This window comes from Delphinus delphis, chromosome 9 (genome assembly GCF_949987515.2).
Source record: "Delphinus delphis chromosome 9, mDelDel1.2, whole genome shotgun sequence".
In the NCBI taxonomy this organism is placed as follows: Eukaryota; Metazoa; Chordata; class Mammalia; order Artiodactyla; family Delphinidae; genus Delphinus; species Delphinus delphis.
In genome coordinates this window covers 88,388,133-88,408,992 of record NC_082691.1, presented here as the reverse complement: position 1 = coordinate 88,408,992, position 20,860 = coordinate 88,388,133, and the positions used below count along the sequence as shown (strand labels likewise).

The 20,860-nt window shown below is 41.1% G+C and overlaps 1 protein-coding gene and 1 non-coding gene across 2 annotated transcripts in view; both read right to left on the bottom strand.

The window, feature by feature from the left end:
* Window positions 1–20,860, bottom strand: part of EXOC4 (exocyst complex component 4) — an 814,897-nt gene that overhangs the window by 75,701 nt on the left and 718,336 nt on the right. The gene's annotated exons all lie outside the window — the stretch shown is intronic.
* Window positions 2,364–2,470, bottom strand: LOC132431424 (U6 spliceosomal RNA). Its single transcript, XR_009520730.1, has one exon. It is a non-coding gene; the product is annotated as a U6 spliceosomal RNA (small nuclear RNA).

Sequence of the window (20,860 nt, the reverse complement as noted above, 5' to 3'; positions counted from 1 at the left end):
TCTTCCATGGACTACCGCCAATAGTCTCCTAACTGATGTCTTTGCCTCAATGCCTGGCCCCTACCTTACTTCAATCTTCCATATTTAGCTAATTAAATATAAGTTAAACAGTTACTTATCTGAGACACAAAATTTGACTATGTCAATTACTTGTAAAAACAGTATCAATGTTTCCCATTGCTTATATCATGAACCTCCTTAGCAAGGCTTTCCATGATTTTGGGTTTCTGCCCAACCCAGTTTTTCTCCATCTTTCATCACTTTCTCCTTCCTCTCCAACTCCTCTCTTCTGCAACTCTGGGCCCTTTGACCTGCCACCCTTTTAAAGCAAATTCCCTAAACATATTATGGTGTTTTAGGATTCTATACCTTTGATGGCTCTTATTCCTCTTTCTGAACTATTCATGCTTTCTGCTCAGAAAGTCTTTCCCGATTCTCCAGGCAGGGTCACTTGTTCCTCTGGTTGTGTTTTTCACACAGTTCTATTAGTTATCATATTCCATTGATATTATCCGTTTATCAGTATGTATCCCTACCAGATCATTAACTCCTTCAAGTAAGGGATTTTATACACACACACACACACACACACACACACACACAAACACAAATACACACACATATACATACACACACACACACACACACACACGCACCCACATTTTCAGGGCCAGCAGAATAACAGGAGGCATTACAGGAGCTTGATCAAGGCCTTTTTAAACAGAACAAATGATTTAATTGACCAATGTAACATGACAAATAATTCATATAATAACAGATTGGTAAAGATTAGGCAGGAGAAGGAATGACTTGCCATTTACAACTATAACTTTCACTTTAGTTTCTTGAGTATATCCTAGGGACAGAGTAGGATAGGGAAGTAATTTATTACAGCTGGTTTCCTGGGCTGTCTAGGAATCTTGCAAAAGTACAATTTAAGACAATTCTGGCCAATCCCTAAAGCCTAAGTACTGTTTCTATAAATTATATTGCCTTTAGAAGTCACCTTGATTTCATGAGTCCACCTTCCTGAAGCCAAGACTTGGGGGTCTCTCTCTTCTATTTAAATAAAATCCCTGGCATATCGAATACTCAGCATCTCTCAAGGAAAGCCATATACTAACTGTCACGGAGAAGCAATCAGCCTAGGACATTAGGATGTCTCAAGTGGTTCCACATCCTAATATTAACCAGACTGAAATATGTTTAGGTCTTAAAATTAGTCAAAATTGAACACATTCAGACCCAGAAGAGCATCTGTTTTCAAGGATGCAGCTGCTATACTTTCAATGGCAACTTACTGTGACTTCTCTAATTGATTCATAGGAGGATGTCCTTGTGCATCTGCAATATTATCTAAAATTGTTGCAATATTAGCTTACACTAGTATCAGCTGTCATGAAAGTGATAAATTGAAAAGGGGAAGATGGTCATAGAAGGAAAAGTAAGGTTAACTCTGTGAATTCAAACTTTTTAGAAGATGGGAAAAGACAATGAAGAATGATCTCATTAGATTTTCTCACTGGAAAACAGTTTAGAAGATCAAATTTTGGTATAATCGTTATTTCTGACTCCTCTTCCTGTTTGTACAGATACCACATAAGATCTCTGCTTGAACCTGGGATAAAATTATTTAGTTTTCAATCTTCAGTTTTCCTATTTAGAAAATGGTGGCAATAGGACCTTCCTAACTCCTAGAACAATGTATTATTAGATTTTGGAAATAATTTTGAGATCCTTTGATGCTGTAATCTGGCACACATTATAAAAAAATAAAATTAAGGATGCCAATTAGCCTGTGACACTAAGAACTCCTGGGGCTTCCAGAGTCAATAGGGGCTGTGACAGGAGACCCCCATCTAACCTCTTTTTTCTCCTTAAATACCTATGGGATATGCTACTATCGAGCCCAACACTAGGATAGGATTTAAAAGTGTCCTACACTATAATACCACAGATCCAAGTTGGAACTCTAATGCCAGCTAGCTCTATCCTCAGCCTTCTTAACTTCTCTGCACCACTATCCCTACTTTTTTTTTTTTTTTTTTGCGGTACGCGGGCCTCTCACTGCTGTGGCCTCTCCCGTTGCGGAGCACAGGCTCCGGAGGTGCAGGCTCAGCGGCCCTGGCTCACAGGCCCAGCCGCTCCGCGGCACGTGGGATCTTCCCGGACTGGGGCACGAACCCATGTCCCCTGCAACGGCAGGCGGACCCTCAACCCCTGCGCCACCAGGGAAGTCCCCTGTCCCTACTTTTTATTCATTCCCTTAAATTATTTGCAGCATATGTATGCTAACCTTCCTCCACCCCAGTGCTTTGTACACATTAGGCACTTATAAGTATTCTTCTTTTTTTCTTTTGCTTAAAAATATGGAACGCTTCATGAATTTGCGCATCATCTTTGTGCAGGGGCCATGCTAGTCTTCTCTGTATCGTTCCAATTTTAGTATATGTGCTGTCGAAGCGAGCACTATAAGTATTCTTTTTTTTTTTTTTTTACTATAAGTATTCTTAAATTATTTGTCTATGAAACCTACTGGCTTCCAGTATGGATAGGTGATTTTCACATGCTAAAGTATCTACTGTCTTATTAGCATCTAATTTGAATTTTCTTATGATAGAGACGTTCTTCCTCCTTAACTAAGCCAATTACTCCAAGCTAAAATTTCATGGTGACTCTTCCAATCACTCTTTTTCTTTCCTGAAACACATTTTTAACACCTAGCTACTCTTTGCCAACAGCCCTAGCGTTAGCCCCTATTGTCAAGTCATATAGTCACTCTTTCCCACTCTCCTAACAATTTAGAACCTAGTTTTAAGTTCTTTTCTACATAAGTATGGGCCTTATCTAAGAAACATGTTTGGTAGGTTCTCTCCATTTTGCTTCCTATTTCAGAAGCAATGGTTCTTCTGTCCCCAAACAGTAACTACCTCTTTTCAGTCCCGATTACTTTAGAAATTTTGGGTTTAAACTAGCAAAGTCAATTGATTTTGAAAACCAAAATGCTGACTCAAATTGCTCCTTGACCTATAAAATTATGATTGTAAAGTATGGGGACATATTACGCATTATTCAGATTAGAACCTGTATGTACATGCGTACACATGTGTATATGCCTGTCCCACTCACTGCCCAGCCCAATGTCCCAGATGTTCAATAACATTTATTTGGGAATGTACTATTATAAGACAAAAACAAAAACAAAACAAAACCTACACCAAAAGAACCCGAAGACCAGCTTTGACAAAGAAATTGCACTTTTGCCATTTGCAGCAACATGGATGGACCTAGAGATTATCATACTAAGTGAAGTAAGGCAGACAGAGAAAGACAAATATCATATGATATGACTTATATGTGGGATCTAAAACAATTATACAAATGAAGTTATTTACAAAACAGAAATAGACTCACAGACACTTAAAACAAACTTATGATTACCAAAGGGGAAAGGGGGGAGGGATAAATTAGGAGTTTGGGATTAACAGATACACACTATTATACATAAAATAGGTAAACAACAAGGTCCTACTGTATAGCACAGGGAACTATAGTCAATATCTTGTAATAACCTATAATGGAAAAGAATCTGAAAAAGAATATATATATATATATATATATATATATATATATATATGAATCACTTTGCTGTACACCAGAAACTAACACAACATTGTAAATCAACTATACTTCAATTAAAAAAAATAACTTGCACTTAATTTTGTGGATGATGCTTAAGAGTAATTTTCATCTCTGTGAAACCATACTCTTTTCTATTGTTTCCCAAAGGAGTAAAATTTATTCTCCCACTTTTTAATCACCTCTAGAACACATTTCTTAACAACCCCAAGCCTCATTTTCCTCATCTCTACAACTCGGAGCCTTGTTGTGAGGACCAAAATGGGGACTGTGGTCCCTAACACAGCACCTGCCACAAAGCTAGGGACCGTCCCCTGAACTCTAGTAACTCTCTGCCCCCCTCTTCTGGCCTCACCACTTTCACCTTGCACTGTATTTTCCCTGGTAGATTGTGAGACCCAGGACAACAAAGGCAATAACTTATTCTTCCTGGTATCTCTCATAGTCTATAGCTCTTCTTTACACTCAGCAGTAATGCCTATTGAATTAAATCTTCAAGTTAAGAACAAACCAAAGAATTTCATAATTTTTTTTCCCATTATATCTTCACAATGCTGTTAACCTATGTTTTCCAAATAGTTTAGTAGCCTGTGACATTATTCTATTTCAGGGTAAGAAACTGAAGCTCCAGAAAGCCTATGAGTGTTTGAAACTGCAGAATTATGCCAAATGCTGACCTATACAGGGAAAGCAAGGGAGATTTGTGTAAGGCCCATTGTGAAGAACAAATCAAAAGTAAGAACCAAGGTAAAAAAGGATAGCTGTTTCCCTAGGCTACCAAGGAGAGAGGCCAATTCTGAGCCAACAGTTTATCCTACACACCACAGAGTTCCATAGTGGGAAAATCACATCCAGTTCCTCACGAAACAGTGCTTGATGGTCACAAGCTTGAGCAGGCCCTGGACCTCCATTACATTTAGCATTAGACTCCTATCTCCATGCAGTGCAAACGGCACACACACATGGTTTTTACACCTTGGGAATGATAGAACAGACCTCAGTCTCTTTCAGTCCTGGGGGGAAACATTAAGATTGATTTTTCTTTTCTTCCAAATAATCCTCCCTGAGGCTTGGTAAAAACCTAATCGTCTACTAAAAAGGTGTGCGGTACGGCCAGTTCAGGTGCTGCCAGATATGAAAGAGAAATGGGGGGAAACGTTAATGAATAGCTCCTGTCCTTCTGTTGAAAGACACTACTGTAGAGCTATCTTAGATTTCCATGGACTTTGTAAGCCTTTTGTATTCCTGTAAAACCCTGCATCTAGTGGCTTCCCTGGTGGCGCAATGGTTGAGAGTTCGCCTGCCGATGTAGGGGACGCGGGTTCGTGCCCCGGTCCGGGAAGATCCCACAGGCTGCGGAGCGGCTGGGCCCGTGAGCCATGGCCGCTGAGCCTGCGCGTCCGGAGCCTGTGCTCCACAACGGGAGAGGCCACACAGTGAGAGGCAAAAACAACCCTGCATCTAAGAGCATCTTAAAATGTTATTAAATACTTAACCAGATATTTTGGTGAAAAAACGACACAGATTTAAGTTTTAACAGAATTTTAGAGGCAAAAATATTATACAGCAAAGCGATAACACTTATGCGTGTGTTCAAACAGGATCCTTCCCGCTCTGCATTTGTAAAACTTCCAAAGAGCCTAAGGGGATGGCTTATTCACTGGGTAAATTAGAAACATTAGGTCCATTTACAAATGGTAAAACTGAACCAAACGGAAAGAAAGCATGTAACCCAATATGACAGCAAAAAAGTGCCACAAATGAAGATAGAACTAAAGGAGTTAAAATGAAAATCCTATATGTCACCCGTCTTCATTTTAATTTTTTCTTTGCCTTTTTTCACGAGTTTCCTGCTCAGGCAGCTGCATCATTCATAAGTTTGGGCCAAGTTGAGAAATAAACATCACCTTTTTGACTGACAGCAAGTACAACCTCACTTTTATCTTTGTAGCCCCAGCATAGAAAGCAATTTCTGCAACCTGCAGTCAAGTATCAAGTTCAATGAACAAGATGGTACCCTTTGGAAACAGACCTGAGTTCAAATTCTGACTTTCTCATATACCATTTGGGTGAACTTCTCATCGCAGATTCTCCACTTGTAAAAGGAGAATCCTCATACCTACCTCATGGGATTCTGAATATTAAATGAGAAAATATATAAACAGAATAGCGTTCGGCACACAAGGGCTTAATATAAGGCAATTACTATTACTACTACTATTACATATTCAGTAACAATGTGTTGAATGAAAAAAATGACAAAATGACAAAAACCCAGTATTCTTCTCCTTTATCTATATAGCTTCAGGTAAAGGAACGATTATACTAGCTTTATGCATTTAATGGGAAAACCTGATGAGAAAAATAGGTAGAATTCTAGAAGCATTGGTCACTCTGATCCTATTGCTATGCGGACGACACACAGACAACTGACTTAACTGCAAGACAGAGTTGACCCGGCCACCAAGCACACAGACCATCACCGAGACTAGCTGTGTAGTTGGTGACAGCTCGCTTTGAAGCAGGCTGGAAGTAAGAAATATGGAGAGAATTAACTTGCTAACACACAGGGCAGGGTTTGCAGATGTAAATTTTGCTAAGAGAATTTCTACTCAGTGAGGACAAGCGTGGCCACTTCTCCAGGATGCAGTAAAGATAACGGTTAAGTAGCTCCCCTTTCATTTCTGCTGGGTCAGATATTCCCTGTGCGGGCTAAGCTGATGAATGGGTGCCACACACCTATTGACTAATGCCTTGTGAAGGTTCATAATATCCAGCCGTATTTCTGTCTTTATACATTAGTAACACATGAATACTGTTCACACATCCATTCTGGTCTTGCCATATAATCCCTAGGATAATTAACAGTTCACAGAGATGCTTCCAGAACCAACTTTCTAAAAACCAAAATTAATAATCTGTTTTTTATGCCAGTTAAGGGTAAGCTACATAGAGAAGCAATCATTTATCTATCAGGTGATTATATAACTTCAGGATATTGCCTGAAAATCTAAATAATTTTATTTCCTGAAGTAAAAGAGTATGGTTCTCATATTAATTATGAACCTGATTTTTCTACCTACCACAACATTTCTTTGGGGTTAGCTACCGATGTTTAGGCTCAGAAAGTAGTGGTTAAATTCTGACTCAACCACTTGACTCGACTCAACTGAATAACCTTGGGCAAATTGTGAAAACTTTGAATTGGAGCAGTTACTGTTTCAGCCTCCAAAGGTCTGTGTAAGGATTCAACGATATAGAACACATAAAGCTTTCAGAACAATGTTTAGTACATAGTAAGGGCTCAGTAAATCTACGCTATTATTGTTGGATCTCCTAGTGGGAACTCTGGAAGAGTGAAACTCCTACACTCATCTCCTTACTCATCAAAACACCTTGCAAAAAACCAGACAGCTGTGGGCTTAGTTGTTCCTGTGGCTAACGCACAGAAAGGAAATCACATGTTGAGATATTAAGACATTCAAACTGTATAAACTCATGACATTTTGACCTTTAAATAAGGAACTGCAAAGGTCTGAGAACACTACAGAATTCTCCCAATGTTCAAATCAGTGGAGACATGCAGGAGGAAAAAAAGGATTCAGGGTGGCAGGCTTAAATTTGCTCTTTTCATCCACAAAAAGGGGAGAATGATTTTCTTCAGGGCTGCAAATCCAGTAAAAGAGGGCATTTCAGGCAGGCATGAGGAGGTGGCCGTTTGGTGGGAAAGCAAGGAATGACACTCAAAAGCAGCTTGGGAGGAGATCAAGTTGTCTTCCTCACCTTATTTTGAGGGAGGAATGACAAGGATCTCTCTTTTCCAGAAAAGGATGTCCCCAGTACTTGATTCTTTAGCAAAGTGAACTGGGATGTTATCTTAGGAGTTCAAAAGGATATTCAAAAAAGCTTTGAAATTGTGTTTTTGAGAGATCAGGTCTTCCTTACTCACATAGGACTGGAAAGGTCATATTTATATTTATATTTTGAATTAGCATTTATTTCATGGCCACAGTTTATTTTCCCTCCTGCCAAAGGCACTATGAGGAGAGAGAAGAAATACACACGAGTATGTGTCCATGTGGTAGAGGTAAGGGAGTAATGATGACGAATCCATACAGACTCTGAAATTTTGACCTAAAATGATAGAAACTGCGATTTCACTTGAAGACACTGAAATTGCGTTACAAATTATTTCAATATGCACATAAAGACACTGACAAGTCAGGTCTTCTATTAAGGCTAAAACAGCTGAATCAGGCTTATTTTGGAAAGATGGTTTCTATATTTACCACCATAGGAGACTTGTTATTTTATTTGCTTTCTTGGGACTATGTTCCTTTTGATATCACCCTAGATTAAATTTACTACAGAAAGTGAGATGGACAAATAGTCTGTGCCCTTGTCTGCTGTCATCTTGGCATCATCCCCAGCCCCTTTCCTGGAAGCACATTTTCCAACTTCTTGCCAGTAGGGTTTGGAGTTTCGATTCTGCCAGTGAGAGGCACTCCCGAAAGATGTGGAAGGCGAAAAGGAGGGGAGGGCATCATTCTCCTCTTGCAGCGGGAGAAAGATGCTCAAGCAGATGGCAAATAAGAGGCTTGCGGCAGCTTCCAGGAGCGCTCCTGCAACAGCTGCTTCCTGCCTGCAGGCAGGTGAAACCACTGGCGCAGTTCCTGTATTTCTTCATTTCCCTGCAAGCCAGCCGCTAGTTCTCCTTGCTCTTTGCTTCCTTCCAGCTATTTTCTAAGCCCTTTTAGCAATTTTTAAAACATCTAATTCCTTGTATTCAATTCCCTCTTGCTTGAAATCCCTAAAATGGCTTCTGTTTTCCTGACTGAGCCTTGATGAATAAATATAACCTTCTGCTCATGAGATATTTCTGAGCTAAGGCAACTCAGATCTCAGAGCACATCTGGAGCAGGAAGGAGTGGGATGAAGGGTCACCAAGAATCCCTGGGTCACCCTTCGATGGCATGTCGTAACCCCTGAGGCAAGGATTTTCAGGATGTGCTCCATAGCGTTCCTAATCTCCCAATCTCCATTCTCTGGGTTTTGCCCTCCTCCGCCATCAGAGAAGCTCCTCTTTCATTCGTTACCCATTAAGATTTGGCAGGACAAGTCTGCTGCTAAAAGAGCTGTTTGCAAACCACTGCCCTTGAAGAGGAAGGATCTGGTCACAAGCAAACAACGTCCCACTGTACTGCAACCTCCGAGTACCAGCCAAACACTTAAATTATGGGACAACTCCTACAGAATGGGGAGGAGTGGCAGGAAGAGCTATACAAGTAATAAAAATAATATTTACCTGGAAACGAACGACTTGCTTTCTCTTTATCATTTTAGTTACACGAACTGTAGGATAATTTCTTTGGTGCTTACTGAGTACTGAACAAATTATAAATTGCTCTCATTCTGACTAATGCACGCCAAGATTCCCTTGCAAAGTAGATTCAATCTTCCCTTCAGGAAATGTTTCACAGAACCATTCTGCTGTCTAATTTTTCAGAAAACCGTGCCGTGGGGTTTTCTGCAGTTTTCTAAAGAAATCACAGATTAAAGGTATAGGCTCAACAAAGTAGACTTCTTTATTTTCTTTTATTTATTTATTTTTGGCTGCGTTGGGTCTTCATTGCTGCACGCGGGCTTTCTCTAGTTGCAGAGAGCAGGGAGGCAACTCCTCGATGTGGTGCACAGGCTTCTCATTGCGATGGCTTCTCTTGTTGCAGAGCACGGGCCCTAAGCGCCCGGGCTTCAGTAGTTGTGGCACACAGGCTTAGCTGCTCCACGGCATGTGGGATCTTCCCAGACCAGGGATCGAACCCATGTCCCCTGCATTGGTAGGCAGATTCTTAATCACTGCGCCACCAGGGAAGTCCCTAGACTTTTCATCTTAGCGAAGTCACTCAGTTTGGAGCTGCTTTCAATGACTATATAAAAGCTTCGGCCTCATACTGAGGTATCTTCTAAAATACTCCATGTCCGTGAGAACACTAAGTATGTCGCAACTTCTGGGCTCCATGGTTTGGATCACCAGCCCTCTGGCAACCAGGTTAAAGGCCTGAAGTTTAGAAGGAACCATCTAGGTATTGACCCATAAAGGCTTAGATCTCTTTGTTCTTAGGCTATTCATCAGAACACTCCCTTTTAAAAAGTGAATAACATTCTTACATTTTTACATCTTCCTCTGTTGGACTGACTAATAGAATTTCATTTTCAGAGAAACAACAAGTGATTTTGGTAAATCTTGGTTTGATATAACAAAAGAGCTAAGTTGAAAAACATGTTCATATCTATTTGGAAATTAAACATACACATTTGAGATTGTGGCTAGACTTGTCTCTGCCCACTAACTAGACAGATATATGCACACTGACCATTCTCTCCATTATAAATGCTGTCCAGTCTCTTTTGGTGGCTCTTGGGCAGCTATGATGCCTTCCTTTGTCTCCTGTCCATCATCACATTGTTCTAGGTGCCAACAATCATATCAGTTCTAGGGATCACTGTCAAACTTTTGTCTATAGTTTCTAGAATTTCTTCAGCTTTCACTGTTTTAAGAATAGGCATTTCCACTGCAGGGGGCATGGGTTCGATCCCCGGTCAGGGAACTAAGATTCCACGTGCCATGCAGCGTGGCCAAAAAATTAAAAAAAAGGAAAAAAAAAGAATAGGCATATCTGCTGTAATCTGGTGTTCTGTCATATTTTACATGCTCCACATTTCCTCAAATTCAGCAAGTTTCCTTAAACACCCCAACATAATATATTTGAACTCCACTTTGGAAGACAGATGCCACCTGATGCTTTCCTCACAACTGTTTCTTACCACGAGTTGTCCTACCCTTTCGTTGGAAGAACAGTCCCCTTTCTAAGTAAGACAGAAACAAAAGAGAAATAGAATCGTTGTGCTTTCTGTTAATGGCCTTCACTACTTTACTAATTGGGGGCCTATACATTTCCTGTTTTCTGTGCCTAAACGTCCTCAGCATCTCTAATGAGCAGCAAGGCATTCTGGGTTTCGCCTCCCTGACTCTTTACCTAAAGGCTCCCCTTACATTTCGTGTGCCTGCTCTGCACTCATCTATGATTCTTCTATGTGAGCTCATCAGAGAGCTCTCTGGATACTGTACAGCAGCGTGGTGGCTAAAAGTACAGACTGTGGAGGCACACTGAGGAAGTTCAGATTCTGGTCCACCACCTGATAACTTAATAGCTGTGTGTCCTTGAGTAAGTAATTGCACCTCTGTGCCTCAGTTTCCCGGTATGTAAAAAATGGGAATAACTACGGTATCTACTTCATGGGTTATTGTGAGGATTGAGTGTGTGTGTATGAGTGTGTGTGTGTGTGTGAGTGTGTGTGTGTGTATTTTAAAAATACACCTTGGCACAGAGTGTGTTTGATATTATTTTTTGTTGAAATTACTTAGCATTATATGGTTCAAATTTTATACTGTATAATCTCTCACCCCTCAATCATGAACTATATTTATATTCCCTTTGATAGGTTCTAACCATCACATCTATATTTTTTTCCCAAATCTCTGAAAATGTATTTCACTTTCTTTGCTGTGTGAACTCTCATTTGGTAAAATTCTCCAAAGACTATTATAATTTTTGCTTCTTAAATTTTCTTCTTTTTGGTCAGAATTAAGTACAGAATATTTAGTCTCCATATTTTTCCCTCTTGGAAGGAAAATCATCTAAAAGACAAGTGGAGAACTTACGTCTCAGCCTATTTTAGTTGAATTAGACTTCTGAAAACATCAAGCTAATTGCAACCTCCCATCACGACTATCAGCATATCGATGTCATAATTATATCAAGAGAGCACCATCCATCGTCTGTAGCTCACTGAGTGGTCTGTAGTACACTTTTATAACAATGTTACTTGCTGCTTCTTTTTATGTTTCTTTCCCTCTTGAACTGAATGTGATTTCTAACCTCTCCTCAGAGAGGTGGATTTTCATAAAATATTTCTCTCATGTTACCTATTAGCAAGGATGGTTGCTAAACAATTGTGATTTCTTCCATATGAGATACAGAACTCAAAATAGATGTAGAAGAATTTTACAGGGTTTTAATTTCCTTGGGTACCACAAATGGTCCATTTTGTATTGTGCCATTATTTTACATGAAAGCACTGTACATACAGCAAACATGTTTATAAGTAATCGCAAAATCAGTAGCAGAGTCAATTCCCAATGAAACTTATATAGGATCCCACATCTTAATTTTAGTTGGTAGCGTTAACCTCTTCCTTCATTAAGCCATTCACAAGAACTTTTGTTGTGATACCAACAATACTAAGTTGAGTTACTTTAGGGGTATTCAGAAGTTTATTGCCCAGTGTGGGAATTACCTCTGAACCCCTCTAGGTTATTTATCTTACAGTTATCTTAACATGCTTATAATTCTACATGTTAACCCTATTTCACTCTTATCTCTCAATATGGGGCAAACACAGGGCATGAAAAAAAAGACATTTGAATGAGTCCATTTTGCAACATCTAGCAGTTCTGCTAGGAAAATAATAATCATCATCATCATCATCTAATAACAATGATCATGATCACCATCTAAGACTAAATTTGTGTATTACAGATCAATTACTACTAATACAATTATCTCTACGATGAGAGAAATTTCTGTGAATCAATTGAGTATATATCCTAAGGAGAATTTTATACAATAAAGTTCTAGCTCAACTAAATCATCTGGATATTCTTCTTTAGTTGCTTGTATGTAGATGTAAGCTGTACTACACATCCATGATGTGCAGGGAGGGTTTCATTTTAACGAGCGTCATTTTAACTTCTGGCCCTGTTTGGCAGAGCTAATTCCATATCCTGGCACAAAGCTTAGCACAGCCATGGTCCACCCAGTTGTATAGCCAAGGAACCTGGAAAGGCCTTGGATGCCTCCTTCTCCTGCACTTCCTATATCTAACTAGGAAGGCCTGCTGATCATTCTTCTGTAATCTCTAAATCCAACCTCCCTGTCTCCATCGTGGTTCAGGTTTTCACCATCACCCGTTTTTTTTTTTTTAATCTAGTATTTTTTCTTTAAATTTATTTATTTATTTTTGGCTGCTCTGGACCTTCGCTGCCGTGCGCGGGCTTTCTCTAGCTGCGGCAAGCAGGGCCCACTCTTCGCTGTGGTGTGCAGGCCTCTCATTGTGGCCGCCTCTCCCGCTGCAGAGCACAGGCTCTAGGCACGCGGGCTTCAGCAGTTGTGGCAGGCGGGCTCAGTGGATATGGTTCACAGGCTCTAGAGCACAGGCTGGGTAGTCGTGGCGCACAGGCTTAGTTGCTCCACGGCATGTGGGATCTTCCCAGACCAGGGCTCGAACCCATGTTCCCTGTACTGGCAGGCAGATTCCTAACCATTGCACCACCAGGGAAGTCTTATCACCCATACTAATGTAGCAGGTTTCTAACTAATCTCTTTGCCTCAAGAATTATTCCTCTGTAGTCTTGCTGAAAAAATCACTCCAAAACCCCATCTGACCATCTCTCTACATCTAAAATCTTTCAATATCTTGGTATTTCCCTGGTGGTCCAGGGGCTAAGACTCTGCACTCCCAGTACAGGGGGCCCGGGTTCGATACCTGGTCAGGGAACTAGATCCCATGTGCCGTAACTAAGAGTTCACATGCCCCAACTAAAAGATCCCGCATGCTACAACGAAGATCCCGCACGCAGCAGCTAAGACCCTGTGCAGCCAAATAAATAAATAAATATTAAAAAATAAATAAAATAAAATCTTTCAATATCTTGACATCGTCTTCCAAATAAAATCCCAGCTGACCTTTGCCCCATCTCTAGTTTCATGGTTGTTGCTCCCCTACTGTGAACCTCATGTTCCAGCCGTCTGGAATATTTGAATTACCCTGAACTCACCATATTTTTTTCACATCATAGCCTTTTCTCCTCCCCTCCCCCTCCCTTCTTGGTTCCTCCTCCATAAAATGCCCTTCTGTCTGGTGAATTACTATTTAATCATTTAAGATCCAGATGAGCTGCCACCTTCTCCAGAAAGCCTTCTCTGATATTTATATTCTCCTTTAAAATGTGCACTTTATATATTCCCATAGTATGTTGCCGAATCACAATATGGTGTAATAACTTTCATGCCTGTCTTTTCCATGACTTATAAATCCCCTGCAGGCAGAGGCTGGGTCTTGTTTATTCATGTCCCCAGGACCCAGCACATAGCTGGTACTGTGTTATTTGTTAAAACAAGTTGATCCATAAATATTTACCAAATGAATGAATATCTTCCCTGATGGCTCCATGAGATAGGACTTCACTGATCCAGTAAATTAAACTAGATAAACTTATCCAATAGAAATTAACTATTGGATAAATTCAATAGAACACATGATTTATGAATCCTTGTCTATAGCTGTAACCATTATGACTCTCGAGCTAATTGACCATGTGCCTTTTTGTCTCCTCAGTAGGGGACGCCTACCGGAGAAGATGGATGTAGGGTGCAGCAGCTGGCAAGACCAGGGAACATGACAGAACAGTCAGAGGTCAAAGGCAAAATCAGAGGAAAGCCAAATTCACTTTTGTAAGGAATACACTTCCAGCCCTTCCTTATTCTCTGCAATTCAAAAAAACCCGTAACACACAGAATCACAAGAAGTTCCCTAATACAGAGTGAAAATCTGTAAATTTTTGCATTTGCAGTGTTCATCTAAGACTTGCTTTATTTAAACATTAAAGACACATGAATAATACTCCCTCTGCACATCCTACCACAGTATGCTTTCAAACATGCTTTGATGGGTAGAAGACCTAAATAGACGTTTCTCCAAAGAGATATACAGGTTGCCAACAAACACATGAAAGGATGCTCAACATCACTAACATTAGAGAAATGCAAATCAAAACTACAATGAGGGGCTTCCCTGGTGGCGCAGTGGTTGAGAGTCCGCCTGCCGATGCAGGGGACACGGGTTCGTGCCCCGGTCCGGGAAAATCCCACATGCCGCGGAGTGGCTAGGCCCGTGAGCCATGGCCGCTGAGCCTGTGCGTCCGGAGCCTGTGCTCCGCAACGGGAGGGGCCACAACAGTGAGAGGCCCGCGTACCACCAAAAAAAAAAAAAAAAACTACAATGAGGTATCGTCATCATCAAAAAATCTATAAACAATAAATGCTGGAGAGGGTGTGGAGAAAAGGGAACCCTCTTGCACTGTTGGTGGGAATGTAAATTGACACAACCACTATGGAAAACAGTATGCAGGTTCCCTCAAAAACTAAAAATAGAACTACCATATGACCCAGCAATCCCACTACTGGACAGATACCCTGAGAAAACCATAATTCCAAGAGAGTCATGTACCACAATGTTCATTGCAGCTCTATTTACAATGGCCAGGACATGGAAACAACCTAAGTGTCCATCGACAGATGAATGGACAAAGAAGATGTGGCACATATATACAATGGAATATTACTCAGCTATAAAAAGAAACGAAATTGAGTTATCTGTAGTGAGGTGGATGGACCTAGAGTCTGTCATACAGAGTGAAGTAAGTCAGAAAGAGAAAAACAAATACTGTATGCTAACACATATATATGGAATCTAAAAAAAAAAAAATAAAGGTTCTGAAGAACCTAAGGGAAGGACAGGAATAAAGATGCAGACGTAGGGAATGGACCTGAGGACATGGGGAGGGGGGAAGGGTAAGCTGGGACGAAGTGAGAGAGTAACACTGACATATATACACTACCAAATGTAAAATAGATAGCTAGTGGGAAGCAGCCGCATAGCACAGGGAGATCAGCTCGGTGCTTTGTGACCACCTAGAGGGGTGGGATAGGGACGGTTGGAGGGAGACACAAGAGGGAGGGGATATGGGGATATATGTATACATACAGCTGATTCACTTTGTTATACAGTAGAAACTAATACAACATTGTAAAGCAATTATACTCCAATAAAGATGTAAATAAATAAATAAATAAAAGAAAAAACATGCTTTGAACTTAAGCAATTCTGATATTTCAAGTTTGTTAAAATGTCATTATACTTCTTTTATTAGGTAAGGAAGCAACTTAAATGATAAGAAAGAGAAATAAAGGACTTTCTAATCCAGAAATTAGAACACATGTCCAAGACTCACCAAAACGGATTTTTTAGAAGGAAATAAAGCACTACAGATGAATGATTGGTAAAAAAAATCTGTCATATGAGGAAGTGGAAATCACAGATGGACAGACTCATCATGTACAATGAGGGGTGCTGAAGAATGAGAAGTACAGAATTTGAGAAGAAAAAAGTTAGAGAGGCAGAGTAAGATGTCTTTTTAGTTTAATGAAAAGTAATGAGGCTCCGAGATCAATACCCGAGCTCTGTCACTGGCTAAGCATAGCTCACACTGTTTTGCTTCAGGTTTTCCATCTGTAAAATGGGAATAAAGATGTTGCTTTCTAATTAGCTCAGAACATGGCTGCGGGGATTAACCGATGGATGACTGCAGTGTAAGTGACACATGTGTAGAGCCAGAGAGGTTCTGCTGGGGACACAGAAGGAAGTCAAAGAGCAAGTTAGAAAAGTTTTAAATACACAGAGTAACTCAGAGCCTCTTTGGTACCCCTGGCCTGCTCACTTCAACGAAGACAGGAGAGATGCCCAACGAAGCTCAGAGAGCGGCCGTAAACTCACTGAGATGAGCTGTGATCAGCAGGCCTGACCACGCTCCCCCCAGCTCAGCAGACACTAACGCGGGAGAGGCTCCCCTCAGCTCAGCAGACACTAACGCGGGAGAGGGCGCAGCTGCCACTGGTGAGGAGGACCCAGCTGAACACTTAACTAGTTTTTCATTTTGTGAATTAACAGCCTTCATGGTGTGTATACTCCAACCAGTAAGAAATTGTCTCCTTAGAACTGCCTGGGGTACTCCTCTCTGCCTCTGCAAGAAGGCATACGTTTCACATGGAAATTATAGCACTTTTAAGGAGGCAATAACTCTTCCAAAAAAGGTTTTTTTTCAATTAGTTTGTGCAAACATCGTGCCTTAAGAAAACGTACTCCCTTCCTCCTTCTTTCCTTCTTCCCTTCCCTTCCTTCCTTTCTCTCTTTCTCCATCTTACAAAAATTACAGAAAAAAGGGGCAGAACAATTCTCCATAAGATTTTATAGATAGATATATCTGATTTATATAGGAGCCCAGATGTGAGCCGGGAATATTTTTTAAAAACCAACAACTCTGAAGCCCTATTGGTCCTCTACAACAATAAAGAGAAATCAATCTTTTACGAGTCAAGCCTTGCACATTAACCCCGATGATCAGGTTTCTCCATCTGCCAAGGTCCTCGAAACCTTATCTCCCCTGCAGAATTCCAAAGCCAGGCCTGGGCCGCTGAGGCACATCATCGTATTTCATTTCTCTGGGGTTTGTAACCACTGTAGTTCACAAAGGACTACACAGTTAGGGCCTAGGTTCTCTTTTCAGCCTTTAACCAGCCTCTCCACAGGTGGTTCTTAAGAAAGATGGGTCTGGGGAAGGCCATTTAGAAACTAGAGTCTTCCTTCTGGTGGTGGTTGTTTGCTCTATGGCTGACAATCTTGAACCAGTGAAGTGTAGACTGATAAAACTAAGTTTAAAAGCCTGAGAGACAAATATGGCTGTTTCTTCAACTTAGCTGGCTTTCTGTTTTAATATAAAAAGTTAGTATCGGGCTTCCCTGGTGGCGCAGTGGTTGAGAGTCCGCCTGCCGATGCAGGGGACACGGGTTCGTGCCCCGGTCCGGGAAGATCCCACGTGCCGCAGAGCGGCTGGGCCCGTGAGCCATGGCCGCTGAGCCTGCGCGTCCAGAGCCTGTGCTCCGCAACGGGAGAGGCCACAACAGTGAGAGGCCCGCGTACCGCAAAAAAAAAAAAAAAAAAAAGTTAGTATCAGGGAGACTGTATTGTATTCTGTCGTAAAGAACTAGACGAGGAGCCAGAAGACCTGAGCTCAGTGACTGGTTCTTTTACCGATTTTTCTAAGGGAGTTTTGGATTTATTTTCTTCCCCAAAGATTTATATACTGCCGATTTTCCTAAGAACTTGTTCTTTCTTATAGATTCTCTCATAGTAGAGTTGAAGATTTTAGTTGAAAAGATTTCACAGGGGCGTACATACATAATAAAAACAACCTCATAAAATATATAAGACAGGCTGCTATTTCTAAACTTACTCTTAACATTCATCTCTTCAAGTCGAGCTACCCCTTTCTTCTTTTCTCCATAATCTTCGATATTTCCTAGGTGACTGTGTTAAAAATAAAACAAAACCTCTGTGTAATTTAACCACGTATCTGCATTCATGTCTTATGTAGATAATGGCCCCACGAGGCTCTAAGGCCCCAAATGGCATGGATCCCGGATCTTCTGTTCACCACTGAATACCCTTCCCCAGGCCTGGGCACAGACTGAAGGGACAGACGGTTTGGCGTCAATTTCATCCTGCTCTTTCCCTTCATGGGAATTCTCATCTCTTTCTTTTTTGATCCTTTAATATCATGGATTCCTCTCTAAAAATTTAAGTATAAAATCGGTCTTTTCCCCAAATCCTTGACACTAATTATCCCCGTTTGGTGCCCACGGCCTCCACTATCTGTCACTTTCTTTCAACTCCTTGCCTTACTTGTAAGAAATGCTTCTGGGCGCTGGTACTTCTTCTGCCCCTCGACTGTCTGTAGTCTAAAGAGAAGTTCCTAAGAGTTCAAAATTCCTGTGTTCCACTATGGACCATATTTCGTAGTTTATTGTATCACAACACTATATAAGGGAGGCTGATGGTTTTCTTGTTGGTCAACTGGCATTTATTAAACACTTAGAGTATACTCTAAAATGTGCTCTAAACCTGAAAGGCATTCCCAGAGCTGGTCTTTTTTTTTAAAAAAAGTCTGAGCCCTTTAAATACTGAAGGACCCACTCCCCCACAAAACGGGAGCCCCATGACAACCTTTTGGGGACATCTGATGTAGGGGAGTCAGATGAGGCACAGGGGCAGGGAGTGATTAGCTGGGGCCACCTGGCAAAGTGGAGGAACCAGGGGAAGTGGCCACAGGCTGTGGTGCTGGCTCCTCACGGAAGCATCTCTTTGTTCGTAGGATGCCTGCCACCCTAGCATCGCAAAGCCATTCCTATATGTACCGCATGTGAAAACATATTGAAAGCCTCTTTGGATCACAATACATCTGTTCTAAGAGGCTGAATGAGTGATGCCAGGGGAACATTAACTCAGAATTTCCTAACTCGAGTGCAATTAAAATCTCAGCCACAGCATGGAATTAATGTAGCCCTTTGCATTTTAAATACATATTTTAATTAAATGACACCCATCTGTAGAATATGAGACTGCATTTTTATTGAGGATTTCAAATGATATAATCTGTTCCTATGAAGCGTAAATGGCTTGGTTCATGTTTCCAGAAACCTCCAAAGAATTATATAGATCTGGCATAAGCACATGTGGTGACACTCAATTTTGCTTAAATTTAAATCTGTTTAACTTGCGTTATGTGTTGTTTGTGTGATAAGATTTAGATTATGTACAAAAGTGACAGAAAATAAGAGCACAGCCCTTTCAACGTCTTGGACCATTTCTCTGGAGAGTCTGTCAAAGGAAACACAGGGTCAAGGGCGGCGCATCTCAGCCCCAGCTAGAGCTATGCAGTCAGGGTGATAATCTTTTAACTCATTTAACCTAATGAGAAGCTTCACCTAGGTAAAAGATATGTTAATGAGCCTAACTACTAAATTACAGACAGGACAGCTACCTGGGAGCTGCACAATTATTTGTGACAAATGATTTGGGGTAGGTGTAAAGTTTCTCAGGAAACTGAACTGCACCAACAAGAAGTAGAGAGCAAATGTACCCTTTTCTCTCTACAGTATGTTTGTTTCAGATTTTTTTTTTTTCCTACCTGTATTTCCACATTAAGTACATTCTTCAAGAAGATGAAGCCCTAGAGGAGGCAGGAGGTAACCTGGGTTCTCCATCTGGCTGTGGCTCCACGTTGATTGGTGACCACGCAAGAGTCAGCCAGCTGGCACTCAGTTCCCTTGTCCATCAACTGCAAGCGGATGGCGAAGTGGTGTTGAGATGAAGAGTGAGGGTACTCGGGTCTGATGGTACAGATTTATATCGTACCTCCATCACTCTCTGTTACCTCCCTCAGCCTCAACTCTGTCCTGTAAGAAGTGAGGATAACTACCCCCTCCCTCACAGGTTGCTGTAAGGACTAGATGAGATAGCACAGTGGAGACCTTAGGACAGGGACTGCCTCATTCTTGGTTGGTGTTCAATAAATGTCAGCTACAACTGCAAGTGAAATGTCAGGATTCACTCTTGGGAAACCTGGGAATCACACTGTCCTAGGTACCAGTCCTGGCTTTGCCACTTACTACATGCTTGTAGTAAGCATGCTTGTAGAGAAGTTACTCAATCTTTTGAACCTTATTTTTATCATCTTCAAAATAGAGATAACAATGCTTACTATATTAGTCTCCTATTGCTACTGTGACAAATTACTACAAATGTAGTAGTTTAAAACAACACAGATTTATTATCTTCCAATTCTAGAGATTAGAAATCTGACACAGGTCTCACTGGGCTAAAATTGAGGTGTCAGAGGCTCTAGGGGTGAATTTGGTTCCTTGCCTTAGCTAGCTTCTAGAGGCTGTCCACATTCCTTGGCTTGTGGCCCCCTTCCTCCATCTTTAAAGCCAGCAATGCAGGGTTGTCTTTCTCTCATTGCATCACTCTGGCCTACTCATCTGTTTCCCTCTTCCACTTTTAAGGACCCTTGTAATTACACTGGGCCCACCTGGATTATCCAGGATAATTTCCCTACGTTATTTAAGGTGAGCTGACAAGCAAGCCTAAGCCCATCTGCAAACGTAATTCCCCTTTGCTGAACATCTTCACAGGTTCTGGGGATTAAGACATTGACACCTTTGGGGGGGTGATATTCTGCCTACCACACCAGACCAGAAAACATCTTGGTCAAGATAGTGTAACCACAAGCAAGGCAGAATGTAGAAGCAGCCTCCTGGGATCTTATTACATACTGGATAGTAGAGCATTTATTATCTCACCCAAACCCAAGCAAATACTTTTAGTAAGATTTGGGTTTGGTGGAGAGAACTAGGAACAAGGGCAGATTACATAGTTATCATAAACTTCACAGGAGAAATTGTGAAAGCCCAGATTCCAAATG